The sequence below is a fragment of the Sciurus vulgaris genome, assembly GCF_902686455.1.
Source record: "Sciurus vulgaris genome assembly, chromosome: 7".
NCBI classification, from domain to species: domain Eukaryota; kingdom Metazoa; phylum Chordata; class Mammalia; order Rodentia; family Sciuridae; genus Sciurus; species Sciurus vulgaris.
In genome coordinates, this window is record NC_136467.1 from 16,667,166 (window position 1) to 16,682,092 (window position 14,927).

At 39.5% G+C, this 14,927-nt stretch overlaps 1 pseudogene across 1 annotated transcript; it reads right to left on the reverse strand.

Moving 5' to 3' along the window:
• Positions 1–3,095: 3,095 nt before the first annotated feature.
• Positions 3,096–6,046, reverse strand: LOC306666284 (diphosphoinositol polyphosphate phosphohydrolase 2-like; annotated as a pseudogene). The gene has a single exon. The product of its transcript is annotated as a diphosphoinositol polyphosphate phosphohydrolase 2-like (transcript).
• Positions 6,047–14,927: the final 8,881 nt, after the last annotated feature.

Genomic DNA, 14,927 nt, shown 5'->3' on the forward strand with positions numbered 1-14,927 from the left:
CCAAATTGGAATGTCCATTTCTCTTCATGCTCATGTCAGCTACAGTGACAGCTAATGAGGATTTCTAACTTTCTTTCGTTTTATTTTCCTCCGCCTGCCCCCTGCCTCCACCAGTGCTAAGAACCAAACCCAAGGCTTACCAAGCACTGTGGCATGCTACCATTGAGCTCCCCACCCCAAACCCAGGATCTCTAACTTTCTAAACCTGCAGTGCTGAGATCAAGATGCAGAGCAGCAGTTAATGAAAACTTCTGTTATTTATGAGAGGCTCTATTTGCCTAGATTTCCATTATTTTTTTCTTTTTTAAAATTTATTTATTTATTTATTTTGATTCATTGTACACAATGGGGTACAACTGTTGTTTCTCTGGTTGTACATGAAGTAGAGTCACACCATTTGTGTAATCACACATGTAAATAGGGTAATGACATCTGTCTCATGCTGTTATTTTTCCTTCCCCCCACCCCTCCCCACTCCTCTTTTTCCTCTATAAAATTCAACCTTCCTCCATTCTTTTCTCACTTCTACCTCCTGTTATATATGATCATCCACTTATCAGAGAGATCATTTGGTCTTTGGTTTTTTGGGATTGACTTATCTCACTTAGCATGATATTCTCCAACTCCATCCATTTACCTGCAAGTGCCACAATTTTATTCTTCTTTATGGCTGAGTAATACTCTCTTGTGTATATATACCACAGTTTCTTTATCCATTCGTCAATTGAAGGGCATCTAGTTTGGTTCCACAATCTAGCTATTGTGAATTGAGCAGCTATGAACATTGACGTGGCTACATCATTGTAGTATGCTGATTTTAAGTCCTTTGGGTAGAGGCCAAGGAGTGGGATAGCTGGGTCAAATGGTGGTTCCATTCCAAGTTTTCTAAGGAATCTCCACACTGCTTTCCAGAGTGGCTGCACTAATTTGCAGCCCCACCAGCAATGTATGAGTGTACCTTTATCCCCACATCCTCGCCAACACCTATTGTTACTTCTATTCTTGATAATCACCATTCTAATTGGGGTGAGATGGAATCTTAGGGTAGTTTCGATTTGCATTTCTCTTATTACTAGAGATGTTGAACATTTTTTCATATATCTGTTGATTGCTTGTAGATCTTCTTCTGTGAAGTGTCTGTTCATTTCCTTAGCACATTTATTTTGATTGGGTTATTTGTATTCTTGGCGTAAAGTTTTTTGAGTTCTTTATAGATTCTGGAGATTAGTGCTCTGTCTGAAGTATGAGTAGCAAAGATTTTCTCCCACTCTGTAGGCTCTTTCTTCACATTGTTGATAGTCTCCTTTGTTGAGAAAAAGTGTTTTAGTTTGAATCTATCCCAATTATTGATTCCTGCTTTTATTTCTTGTACTTTGAGAGCTTATTAAGGTAGTCTGGTCCTAAACCCACATGATGAAGATTTGGATCCACATTTTCTATAAGGTGTAGAGTCTTTGGTCTTATTCTGAGGTCCTTGATCCATTTTAAGTTGAGTTTTGTACAGGGTGAGAGATACAGGTTTAATTTCATTTTGCTGCATATGGATTTCCAGGTATCCAGCACCATTTGTTGAAAAAGTTATTTTTTCTCCTTTGTATGTTTTTGGCACCTTTGTCTGGTATGAGAAAACTGTATCTATGTGGGTTTGTCTCTGTATCCTCTATTCTGTACCATTGGTCTACTTGTCTATTTTGGTGCCAATACCATGCCGTTTTTGTTACTATTGCTCTGTAGTATAATTGAAGGTCTGGTGTTGTGATACCCCTTCTTCACTCTTTCTGCTTAGGATTGCTTTAGTTATTCTGGATCTCTTAGTCTTCCAAATGAATTTCATGATTACTTGCTCTCATTCTATGAGGTATCATTGGAATTTTAATTGGAATTGCATTTCATTGTATAGCACTTTTGAAAGTATGGCCATTTTGACAATATTAATTCTGCCTATCCAAGATCATGGGAGATCCCTCCATCTTCTAAGTTTTCTATAATTTTTTTTTTTTATTTAGTGTTCTGTTCTTCTCATTGTAGAGGTCTTCCATCTCTTTTGTTAGTTTGATACCCAAGTTTTTTTTCTTTTTGAGGCTATTGTGAATGGGGTAGTTTTCCTAATTTCTCTTTCAGAGGATTCATCACTTATGAATACAAATGCATTAGATTTATGAGCATTGATTTTACATTCTGCTACTTCATTGAAATCATTTATGAGTTCTGGAAGTTTTATGGTGGAATTTTTGGGCTCCTCTAAATACAGAATCATGTCATTGGAAAATAGGGGTAGTTTGAGTTCTTCTTTTCTTCTTGGTATCCCTTTAATTTCTTTGGTCTGTCTAATTTCACTGGCTAGAGTTTTAGGGATGATGTTGAATAGAAGTGGTGAAAGAGGGCATTCCTGGCTTGTTCCAGTTTTTAGGGGGAATGATTTCAGTTTTTCTCCATTTAGAATGATGTTGGCCATGGGCTTAGCATAGAGGACCTTTACAATGTTGAGGAATGTTCCTACTATCCCTAATTTTTCTAGTGTTTTGAGCATGAAGGGGTGCTGTATTTTATTAAATGCCATTTCTGCATCTATTGAAATAATCATGTGATTTTTTTGATTGTTCCATTTTTATTTGATGTTTCCAAATATAAAAAAGTCAAGATTCTTACACCAATTATCTCAAATAAGACCATGCAGAGCAATTCAGTGTGTACAGCAGTCACTTCTCCCCTTTAGTTTTTGCTGCTCTTTGTACAATAGTGTGATAGTCAGGAAATTGGATCGCATGTGGATGGAAAATTATATGTGGACAAGAAATTGGATGGAAAAAATGTCATGTTTATAAAAACATGCAGGGCAGATTCTACTCTGTCTGCAAGTCAATTTACAGTAACTGCTTCTTTTTCATGAGGGACATGGAACTGAAAAATTAAGTGCCCAATTTTATTCAGCTACCCCACAAGTTAGCACAAATAACAGCCTCAACACTTGGCAAACTTTGGAGGGTTGAGATGGTAGACATTCCACTACTTAACCTGGAAATGTTGGCTTTTCAAGTAAATTTCCTTGGGCCTTTCTTCTAATTTTGCTAGATCAGGTTCCACAAGAATAGTGAAGAAATTTTAAAAGTGAAAACTGTAAGGTACTGTAGTATACAAATTTTTGCTAGTTGCATAGGCTAAAGATGTTTTTGCTAAATGGCACTGAAGAAAATCCTGACAGCACTACTTAGACCAAAATGTTTCTGAACAAAGGAAATTATACAACAATATTTATAGGCTGACTTTTAAGAGATGGTTGACATTAATACTGTACATTTTTTACATGTCAAATACATAGTCCAAGAGTTTATAAAATAAGTTCATGCATTATTAACTCTAAGAATATCATGTACAAGATAAACCCCTCAGTACTTGTGACAGCATTTCAGGTGGAAGCAGTCTTATATACAAAAACAATCCAGTTTGTCTGCTGTGTTAAGTATTTAATTTAAACAAATTTCAGAGATTACTGAGAAAAAAATCTTAGTCCATTGGTGATTGATACGAAGTGTCAATTTGTGGGATTTAAAATGTTTCCTTTTTAAAAACACCCAGAATACATAACCTCTGTACAAAGAAAAATATAAAAATTCTGATGATCACATTTTATTATACTACATAATTAGGACAAAATGTCACTGGTTAAGTTTTTCTGCCTTCTTCCATTTTACTCCTTCCATTGACAGCATTAATTTGTGAACTAATGTTTACATTTAGTTCAGCTGCATTTATGGCACAAGATCTCATTTTCAAAATGGCACCAATTTTCCTGAAATACAAGAACTTTATTTTTAGCAGCAATTATATTTTTAAAGGTTAGCAGTTTTACAGAGCAATACTTTAACTATACCTTTTCTACTTCATACTCACCAGTTATAATATTTACAACAGTCTACTGTCTACATAAAGAGTGATCTTTCTTCACTCTCCCAATTCCACATCTTAGTCACTGTTTTTTCTCCTCCCCCCTTATTTCTGATCTTCTTGGGGGAAGTACAGGAGTTTCAATTCAGGTACTTATGTGTTTTAGATGGGATGCGTGATTTAAGTATAAAGGGTAAGATGAAATAATTCTTAATTCAGGTGTGTTCCAGTGCCCCAAAAGTTATGTGACGAGCAGTAATTACTGACAACCTAGAAATGATGATACATTTGAAGGTGCCTTAACAATCTTAAGCCCACAACAGCTGAACAGCAAGATGACCATTACACTTCACTGTGGTGTGGCCATCACTGACTGGCCCCAAAGGTAAGACTCCAATCCTGTTGTTTTGGTAAGCACGCAAATTTAACAGAAGATGGGTCCCTACTATAAAGTGTTTTAAGAGCAATTTACATTGAGGGAAATAGGCTTCTGAGGTATTCTATGTAAAGTGAGATTATAGATAGAGGGAATTGGCAAGTGAGCATGCTTAATAAATTCCGTGAACACTGTCTTCATGATAAGACATACTTACTACACTATGCATTTTGCCAATATTTCCCTAAAAAATCACTAACTCAGAGTAATATTTTGTGTTAAATTACTATTGAATTTTAGGGAAAATAGCCATTTTAGGTTGACAGTGACATAATACCAGTTATGCAAATTCAGACAAGAGTTGGCAAATTCCTAAAATATCAAATTGAAGTCCTTTGTTCAAACAGTTAAGGACCATACAGAGACAGCCCAAATGTGCAACTTATAATTTAAAATTCTGATCCTACAAAGCATGTTCTAGAATAGATGGATTTCTTTAATACTAAGAATATTTTCCATTAATTCCCACCACAGAAAGATTTGTTGAATATGTTAATGCTGCAAATGAGAAAACAATTTAGGGGGAATATACCCACAAGTAATTTGATCTGACAAAAGACTGATGCCAAATGGACAAAACAAAACAAAACAAAATCTAAAAAAATGCTGTGAAAAAAAAATGATAAAAATAACACGAGGGGGCACAGTTAAGGCATCTAAAAAAATTCCACATGGCTTTGGCTTATTAAAACATTTTACATTTTTTTAAGAAGATTTGAAAGCATCTGAAAAACATGCAAATTGTTTGAAATCCCTGCATGGCAAATTCAGACAGTTTGTGAGCATCATTCAGATGTTTGCCAAGGAAAGTGAAGAAGCCTCTCCCCACGAGATCACACAATTGGTGGGGGAGGTCTTCCCAGTTCTCTCTATCTTACACTAGATGGCAACCCAGAGGTCTGTGCGGCAGTCACAAACAAGGCATTATTATCTGGAAGGGAAGGGACTGTGGAATTTCCATTGGTTGGGGAACAACCCAGCTTAAGCTTTTCCAGGTACTCTGCATGAACAGGCTTATGACACTGGAGAACTCTGATTGCATCTTCTACTTTGAACCACTCTCTTCCTTCCTATATTAACAGAATCTTCCAGTCTTCCAATATTTCAGTGACTGTAAGAACATAAACATATGTTCTATGCTTTCGGCCTTGGTTCTCAAATATACCCAGGAGTCTTCCTAGTTTTCCTTTGACGCCAGCCTCCTCATACACTTCCTCCTCCTCAGGCTCCATTCCGCCTCCTGGGACAATCCACGGGTCTGGGTACCGACTGCTGCTCACCAACAGCACCTCGTCCTCCTGCTCGCTCCGGAAGCACAGGCACGCCGCCCGCTTCTTGAAGCCCTGGCGGTCATAGGTCCGCGTCTGGTTGGACTTGAACTTCATCATAGAGACGGGCTCTTGCTGCCGAGGCTGCTCCGGACGCCGCCACCCCGCCGGGGAGTAGGGGCGAGGGCGAGTCGGTGGCTAGGCGGCCGGTGGAGAGGCGGCGGCGCGGGGAGGGGCAGCGAGGCCGGTTAGTCCCCGGGCCCACGGCCGCTCCGACGCGGCGCACGACGCGAGCGCGGGTCACGGGAGCCCGGTGCCGGGATGGAAGCGCCGCCTCTGCCGGGGCGTCCGCCTCTCTCCATGGAGCCCGCCGCCTCTCGCCTGCGCTCCTCCTCGCCGCCCTCAGGGAAAGAGCGAGGCTTGAGGCTGGATGCACCAGCCACGCGGAGACAGTTGCGAGGACTCGCGCAGACAGAGCAGCAGCGCCGCGAACTAATCGTGTGATTTTTAACTTTTAAGTCTGTTGATGTGGTGAATTACATTTATTGATTTCTAGATGTTGAACCAACCTTGCATCCCTGGGATGAAACCCACTTGATCATGGTGCACTATCTTTTTAATATGTTTTTGTATGCAATTTGCTAAAATTTTGTTAAGAGTTTTTGCGACCATGTGCATTAAGGATATTGGTCTGAAATTGTCTTTCCTCAACATGTCTTTGTCTGGTTGTGGTATTAGGATGATATTAGCTTCATAGAATGAGTTTGGAAGGGTCCCCTCTTCTTCTGTTTCATGGAATACTTTGAGGAGTATTGAAATAGCTCCTCTTTGAAGGTCTTATAGAACTCGGCTGAGAATCCATCTGGTCCCAAACTTTTCTTTGTTGGTAGACTTTTGATGGCTTCTTCTATTTCATTGCTTGAAATTGATCTATTTAACTTGTGTATGTCCTCCTGGTTCAGTTTGGATGGATCATATGTCTCTAGAACCCTGTTCATGTCTTCCAGATTTTCTATTTTGTTGGAGTATAGATTTTCAGAATAGCATCTAATTATGTTTTGTATTTCAATAGTGTCTGTCTTGATAATTCCTTTTTCATCACGAATTTTAGTAATTTGGGTTTTCTCTCCCCTTCTCTTTATTAGTGTAGCTAAGGATTTGTCTATTTTGTTTATTTTTTTCAAAGAATCAACTTTTATTTTGTCAATTTTTTGATTGTTTCTTTAGTTTCAATTTCATTGATTTCAGCTCTGATTTTAAGTATATGGCATTTGCAGGTAAATGGATGAAATTGGAGAACATCATGCTAAGTGAGATAAGCCAATCTCAAAAATCCAAAGGACGAATAATCTCACTGATAAGCGGATAATGACACATAATGGGGAGTGGGGGGGGGGTAAGAATGGAGGAAGGAGGGACTGTATAGAGGGAAAAGAGGGGTGGGAGGGGTGGGGGGAAAGGAAAAAATAACAGAATGATTCAAACATCATTACCCTATGTAAATGTATGATTATGCAAATGGTATGCTGTTACTCTATGTACAAACAGAAACATGTATCACATTTGTTTACAATAAAAATAAATTTTAAAAGATATTAACCATATTGTCTTAATAAACAGAGATTATGAGTTTGGTTATTATCTACGGCTTAGCCAATCGTGGACAAAGAGGATGGGGAGGGGTGTAGGATATAACATTAATGAAATAAGAAGTGTATCTATAGAGGTACTATGTCATAGGAGTAGTGAAAGTGGAATTAAAAGAAATTGGTTGTTAGCATGTGAAAGGGAGAAAGACAGATAAGAGGAAAATAGAATGAGAAAAATATTAATAAAAGAAAAGTAAGAATAATTGTAGGTATAATAGGAATAATTGTAATATTACTACTAATAAAAAAAAATCTACAATAAAACTATACAGTACTATTCAAACCTCCGAGTCTTCAGTAGCCTGATGTCAGGGAGGAACTTGAAAATGCAGTGACCCAAGAAGGGTGCTGCCCCTCTAGGGATGGTGGCCTCCAGGTGGGGTATAATCCGTGCTAGTGGACAGAGGTGCCTCCACATGTTGACAAATGGTCATTTGCAGCACAGGGGCTAAGCTGCAGGCTGGGATCAGGTTGGTCTGGGCCTGGCTTTCTGTGCAGGACTCACGGCACGAAAGTCATGAGCAGCAGAGCTGGGCTGGAGTTGGGCCTCTGGGCTGGCCTCCCCAGAGTGGAAGTCTTGCATAGCCTCCATTATTTTTAAACTCTCAAGCAGTTGTGTGTGTGTGTGTGTGTGTGTGTGTGTGTGTGTGTGTTTTGTTTTGTTCTTTGTGGTGCTGGGGTTTGAACCCAGGGACTTGTGCATGTGAGGCAGGCACTCTACCAACTGAGCTATATCCCTAGCCTTCCCCCCCTCAGGTAGTTTGTTGTATTATAAAAGGTCTTTTGCACAAACATCTTTATTTGTTCACACAGAATATGTTAACTGGGAAAATAGTATATAAGAGGATACAAACCCTTGCCATATCAACAAATATTGAGGGAGAATTCAAGAACCATGTATAGAATTTCATATTCACGAGTTCTTTTTCTATGAAGTTACTTATCTTTGAGAATCAAAACTGGTTCAATTGAATAACATAATATAATATATAAGACCAGCTAATGTGGACTGCAGTCACTGCATGTATACTGCCAAAGCTTGATTCATCCCCAGGGGTCTCTCCCCTGTGTACTGTAAAAGCCTATAATCTTGTGAGGCTGGAAACATGGGCATTTTCCCATTCATCCAACACTAGAATGTTGTGCACTCTTCCCATTGCATAGGAAGCCACAGGAAAAGTAAAGATCTTTATTTTGTTTTGTGTTTTTGTTTTATTATTGTTAAGCTTTATAAAAACCATCTGCTTGATGTAGTAACAAAACTACATGGTTGCTCTCCCAAGGCGGGCACATCCAGGTAGCTAAAGATTGAATTAAACAACCTTTTTTCTCTTGTTTTGCATGGAAGACAAATGTCCTGCTACCTTTACTTGCAGCCTCTGCACTCACACTTTTTCTCACCCCATGAAAAACCAGGCTAGTGAAACTTCCTTCCCTCCACCTCGTTCCTTGACTGAAGCGCCCTCTGGTGTTCGTCTTGATTTTAGCAACCAAAGTCATTGGCCCCTTTCTGTTTCAAATGCTTCAATGTGGGCGTTTTAACATGTTTCTGTCGGGCAACATCTACAGATAAATAAAAATTTTAGGACATCGAAAAAATGATAATACAGCTTATCTTAAAATGATAATATTGCTTATCTTAAAGGCTTGATGCCAGAAGCATTTCAGATTTGGGATTTGTTTAGATTTCTTATACAAAATGAGAGTGGGGCTGGGACCCGAGTCTAAACACAAAATTCATGTACGATTCATCTACACCCTCTATACACGGCCTAAGGATAATTTTATAAAATATTTTTAAGGTGTCTTCACTTGGGCTGCAACCCATCACCTGAGGCCAGGTGTGGAATCTTCCAGGCGTGATGTCATGTCAATGCTTCAATGCTCCCTTCTGCTCTCCATAAAATGCTAAGTAATCACTTCTTCCCGTCCTCACTTCCTCCCTGAAAGGGCCTGGAGAATGTCAGCTCAGGCATCCACCTTGTAGATTATTGAGGACACTTTTTCATCTGACAGACCAAAAGATCAAGACACTAAGAGGCCCAGGCGCAGCAAAGGGAGCCTACCCAGCCAGGGCGGCGGGGCGGAGGCGCGGTAGGGCGCCGCGCGGCGGCGCTCTGGCAGATGAGGCGCGCTGCCGCCGCACTCTCAGCTGGTTCGCTTGCTCGCTCCCGCCTCCCTCCGCAGCCTAGGCGACAGCTGGAGGGCACACATGGCAGAGCATCTGAACCTGGAGTGGATCTGCTACCCTGTTCCATCCCAAATGGAAGAAGAGTCTTCTTCATCAACGAGGAGGCCAAGAGCACCACCTGGCTGCACCCAGGACACCTGTGAGGCCCTGGTCCCCTAACACGGGTGGTAGAGCACAGATTTGCGACTGGCTGGAGGAAGCATTTGCTTCTGAAGGTGCAAGATACTATATGAAGAGGCCAACCCAGACTTGCTCTCTGATGGGGGAAGACATTCAGGAAGTGAGCAGAGGCCTTTGAGGGCTCCTGAGACCTAGGCTCACACTGGGGCTGTGTCACTTCTACCCCTGTCTCCTGGCAAAGGTGGTCATGAGGCCAGCTCAGGTTCACGGACTGCAGACATAGATTTTGTAATTTCTGAGGGAAGGGGTTGCAAACCTACATTGGAAAAGGTTGTAGATTCAAGGACGAAGTGAAAATCGGGGCATTTTTTTGTAATCCACATAGTATGTGTTTAAAAGATTAATGAACCCAGCTGAAGTTTAGGATTCCTCAAATAACGGTTACTCTTGGTCACAGGCACGCCATTGGTCTTATACATCTTTATTTTTATATATACATAAAAAATTAAGTAGACATGTGTGAACATTCTTTTTTTAAAACTTTTTGTTGTTGGTTTGTACCAGAGTTTGAATGTGGGAATGCAAAGCCACTGAGCCACATCCCCAGCCCTTTTTTAAAATTTTTATTTTGAGACAGGATCTCTCTTCCTGAGGCTGGTCTTGAACTCATGATCTTCCTGACTCAGGCTTCTCAGTCACTGGGATTACAGGCAGGTACCACTGCACCTGGCTATTTATTTTTTATTCTGGGTTTGGTTGGTTTGAGATTGTGTCAGTTAGTTAAGGCCCACAAGGGGCCTGAGTTCTTCTGTTTTGGGGGCAGAGAAGGTGAGTTTCAGTTTGTTTCTGAGGAGGCTTTTAAGATGAACTCCCTCTTCTGGTGATAAGATTAAAAACAACCTGTATGTGTTCAGTACAGATAGAACCATTAAGGGTCTAAGTGCATAGTACATGAACAAGTCTCAAGGTGCTGGAGAAAACAGGATCTCTGATATGACAGGAGACCCACATGTCACTTCATTCCCATGGATTCAGCTTACTGCTCAGTGTGAGGCAAATTAAAGTTGGGATTTTAAGAACTTCCTGGGAAATCCCTCCCATACTTCCTGTCTGCAGTTGATTGAATCTGTGGCTGTTGAATCAACCCACAGATATGGAGAATGGACTATACGCTCATTTAACAGCTTTGTTATTTTGTACTGTAGTTTTTTCAGAATATTTTAAATATATTTTTCATTAGAAATGACATTTGTAAGGCTGGGGATACAGCTCAGTTGGTAGAGTGCTTGCCTCACAAGCACAAGGCCCTGGGTTCAATCCTCAGCACCACAAAAAAAAAAAAAAAAAGAAAGAAAAAAAGAAATGACATTTGTAAACTATTTAAAGATATGACATATTAATGATATATGTAAATACTAAAAGATAATGATTTAATTAGTATATGTAAGGCTATTTATTAAGTACTAAGTCAAATCCAAAATACAACGATTAAGATTTTCAGATTAATATTTTGTGATTTTTGTTCATACAGTTTTTTGCATTGGTACTAAAAATAGAAATTTTAAATGTAAATATTTAATTTCTTACTTGTTGCTGTTAGTCATTTTGAAAGTTTAAAATATGTGAGGAACCAGAGCAAAATTTCATAATCTTTAAACCACAAAGTTGGCTAATAGGCAAAAAATTAGGAAAAACAGTAATGGAAGATTTACACATTCCCACAATTATCTAAAAATAATTTTAGGAAAAGCATTGTACTATAAGTTTATAGTTAGGGACTCTTGAAAAAGAAGAATAATTAGTACCAGTAACTTCCTTGCCTGGTACTGGAAAGAGTCTCAATTCTGACTCAAACAATATTTTTTATTATACTGCTTACATACGTTAGTAAAAAGTTTTTTTAAAGTTTTGGGTGTTTTATTTCATTATGAAAATTTAATTATATAGCAAATGAATATAACATTTATCAGACATAAAAGATAAATAAGATGACTAACCACTGCGTATGATACTCACTTAAGAAATACAGAACATTTTTCTCTATAGAAATTTCTCTAACACAGGTAACTCAGAGTGTAACTGAAGTTGTAAGGTATGTGCATTTCACCTCTATTGAAAAAAAAGTCTAAATTGTTTTCCAAGGTAGATTTTTTTTAGTGGCATCTGCTTCTGTATTATATGAGTCTGTGTTGGTCCATATCTTTGTCGGCACTAATAGTGTCCAATTGTTGCATTTTTTTTGCCAATCTAGTGGTTCTTAATGTTTTCTCCTTGTGGTTTTACTTTGTATTTCCAAGATTAATAAAGTAAATTGTCCTTTACTAGAAAAAAAATAAAAAGACCCAAAGAAAATTAAGTGACTTGTCAGGATGATATGAATTGGTTTTACCACCTAGATCTTCTGCTACTCATAACAACAAGAGCAGTTTTCTTCATGGTGTCATGAGCCAGGCACTACACTTAGACTACTGCAGGCATTATTTTAATTGTGCCTCACAACAGTACTTCAAGGAAGACTGTCCTTACACCTATTTTAGAGTTAAGGAAATAAAATATCTGGGAGAGACGTTGAGGAAACATGGGTACCCACATCACACACAAACACAGATTTTGAACACCAGACTCAATATAATGTTATTTTTGCAAATTTTCAAATAATAACTAAATGACATTTCAACTGTAGTGTAGAAGGGGGAAACAGGAGCATGACATCCATTCTTTCTTCTTTTCACTGTACCTTCTATACCACAGAAACCATAAAAGCTAACCACTACATTTCCCAGACTCCTTTGCAACCTAACTCTGCAGGTGCTTTAGACCCTGTCAATCAAATGTGGCAGAACTGGAGCAGAGGCCAGGCATCTGTTGTTCCTCCTGCCACATTGTTTGTGAAGACATGTGGTTTCTTTCCTATACCATTAACAGAGGTCATGGACTGTGGTCACTGGCCTGGAAGGGTAGAGAGCAGGGCCTGTGGCATCCATTCTGAGGGTACAGATGCTTACAGACACAGTGTGATTCCAGAACCAACAATATTGTTGTGGTTATTCTGGTGAGTTACTGATTATGGTGATTTCCCAGCCTTACTTGATGGCTTCATGGTTGTGACAGAGGGGTATGGTAATGATGTCAGCAGTCTTTTGATCACAAAAGGGGCCCCTCTCCTGGTAACTCATGCAGGTTTGGATAGCTTCCTGGGACAAAGCAAGAAGATATTGAAGTCTAGGGCCTGCCAAAAGCAGGGACCCTGATAAATTTCCTACCCTTTGGGTAGTGATCCTGAAGAACTGGACCCTCAGTAATGGTGATCTGGAGAATAACCAGTCTTCAGACAGACTGCAGGGCAGTTTCAAGGCTTCTGTGTGGCCCAGAATATCTTAACTCTGAAATGCACATAAGTAATTCTGAACTTATGGCTACCAAGTATGATACAAGACAATGAACGTAATTCTGGAGGAAGGAAATATCTCAAACTTCACATTCCTCCAATGGCAACTTTTAAAACAGCATATCCCACACATAGACCATGATAATCAAGCATATATGACAGTAAGAATGAGAACCAGCAGAAATGTATAATAGAAACAGAAAATACACAGAAGCTATAGGTCAGAATTCTAAGAGAAATCTAGTGCCTGTCACAAATGTAATTTAAAACTTTCTAGTAACAACATCAAAAAGGTAAAAATAGTTTCTTTAACTCAATATATTCCAACAGATACTTTTATTTAACCATTATCTCTGGAAAAGACGTGCTTCCATGGACATTCAGATTGTTGGCAGAATGCACTTCCTTGCTGGCCAAGAGCTAGGACACTCCTTAACTTTAAGAGGCCTCTGTCTAGTCCACACATCTCAGATCCAGCAACAGCACATCTAATCCCTCTCTTGCTTACAGTCTAACTTCTTCTGCTTCATCCTTCTTGCCTCCAGCCTGAGAGATTTCTCTGATTTTAAGGACTCATCTGATGGCAGTGGGCCCACTCAGATAATCTAGAAAGATCTTTCTATTTGGGGGTCAACTGATTAATAGTTATAACTACAAAACCCTTTCAGAGCAGTGTCTAGATTAGTGTTTGAATAACCAAGGGATAGAAAGTTGAGAAGACAGCTTTAGAATTTGTCTGCAAACTGTGCTAAAAATATTTTGAACATGAAAAGTCAAAAGACTATTTGCCCCTGAGAGATCCAAGTTGGTGATAGAGGAAGGGGATTGAGAGGGAGGGAGGAGGGAAGGACATAGAGAACAAAATTTACCAAAGCATACTATGTCCATGTATGAATGGTCCACAATGAATCCCACTTGTATATAGAATTATAAAATTCTAATTAAAATAACAACCATAACAGAAGGGAGATTAGTCAAGTAGGGCAAGTGGGTCAGGAGGAGATTCCTGGCTGCTAAACTCAAACCAGATGTTGACTGAAAGAGTGTGAGTAGTAGATTGTACTTTCAGAAATAGAAGTCATGACATTTTGACTGATAAGTGTTTGAGTGTTGCATTCCTTTTTTTTTTTTTTTTTTTTTTTTTTTTTTTTTTTTTAGGTTTTTCTGCATCAATTTCCACTTCTGTCATTTAATGCTCTGGTGGAATGAAAGAGGTGAATGAAAAGACTATGCAAGTGCCCTGTTCTTAGACAAACTGATGACTCAGCAGTGCTTTCCTAATTTAGTAATTAGTTCCCCTTTCTCTGATGCCACAGGCCTGAGTCCCAGTCATGACATGGGACTCTGTGTGCAGTTCCTCTGTGTGAACCTCTGAATGGTGGTATAAGAGGTGGCAGACCAGGAGCCACTCATCAAGAAGATGGAATCTCCTCAGGTGATCATTTCTTTCTTCCCCACTGTTAGCACAAAAAGACCAGGAGTGACACAACTTCACGGATCAGCTCTTTATTCAGGAACAAAGTCTCATGCAGGATCAGGTGGGGGGCCAGAATTGGGTGACACCGCTGGACCCATTCTCCTGGTTGAAAATGGGCCACTGAACAAAGGAGGGGACTGGGCTTATGGAGGTTGTACTGAGAGGATCCTTAATTAATGAATGTGTCAGCTTGGGCACTCAGGAATTTAGGGTCTGTTTTACTGGGCAAACTGTGAGGGAGATGGGTCAGGGGTTGGACTCTGGGATTTATCTTACTGGACAGAATGGAAGACCTGGGGTCAGCAGTTGGTATCTGGAAAAGATTTGTTCAGGGACTGATTAATGCTTGGCTTCTCCCCAGAGATTTCCTTTCTAAGTTTGATGGACATAGTTTGCTTTATCACTGGGAAAGAATGTACCAGGGAAAGGATCAATGGTCTCAGTGTATGGCCTTCTTTCTTAACCCCCTCGTTATTTGGGGGTTTGTCATTTTCCATATCTAATACCCACACT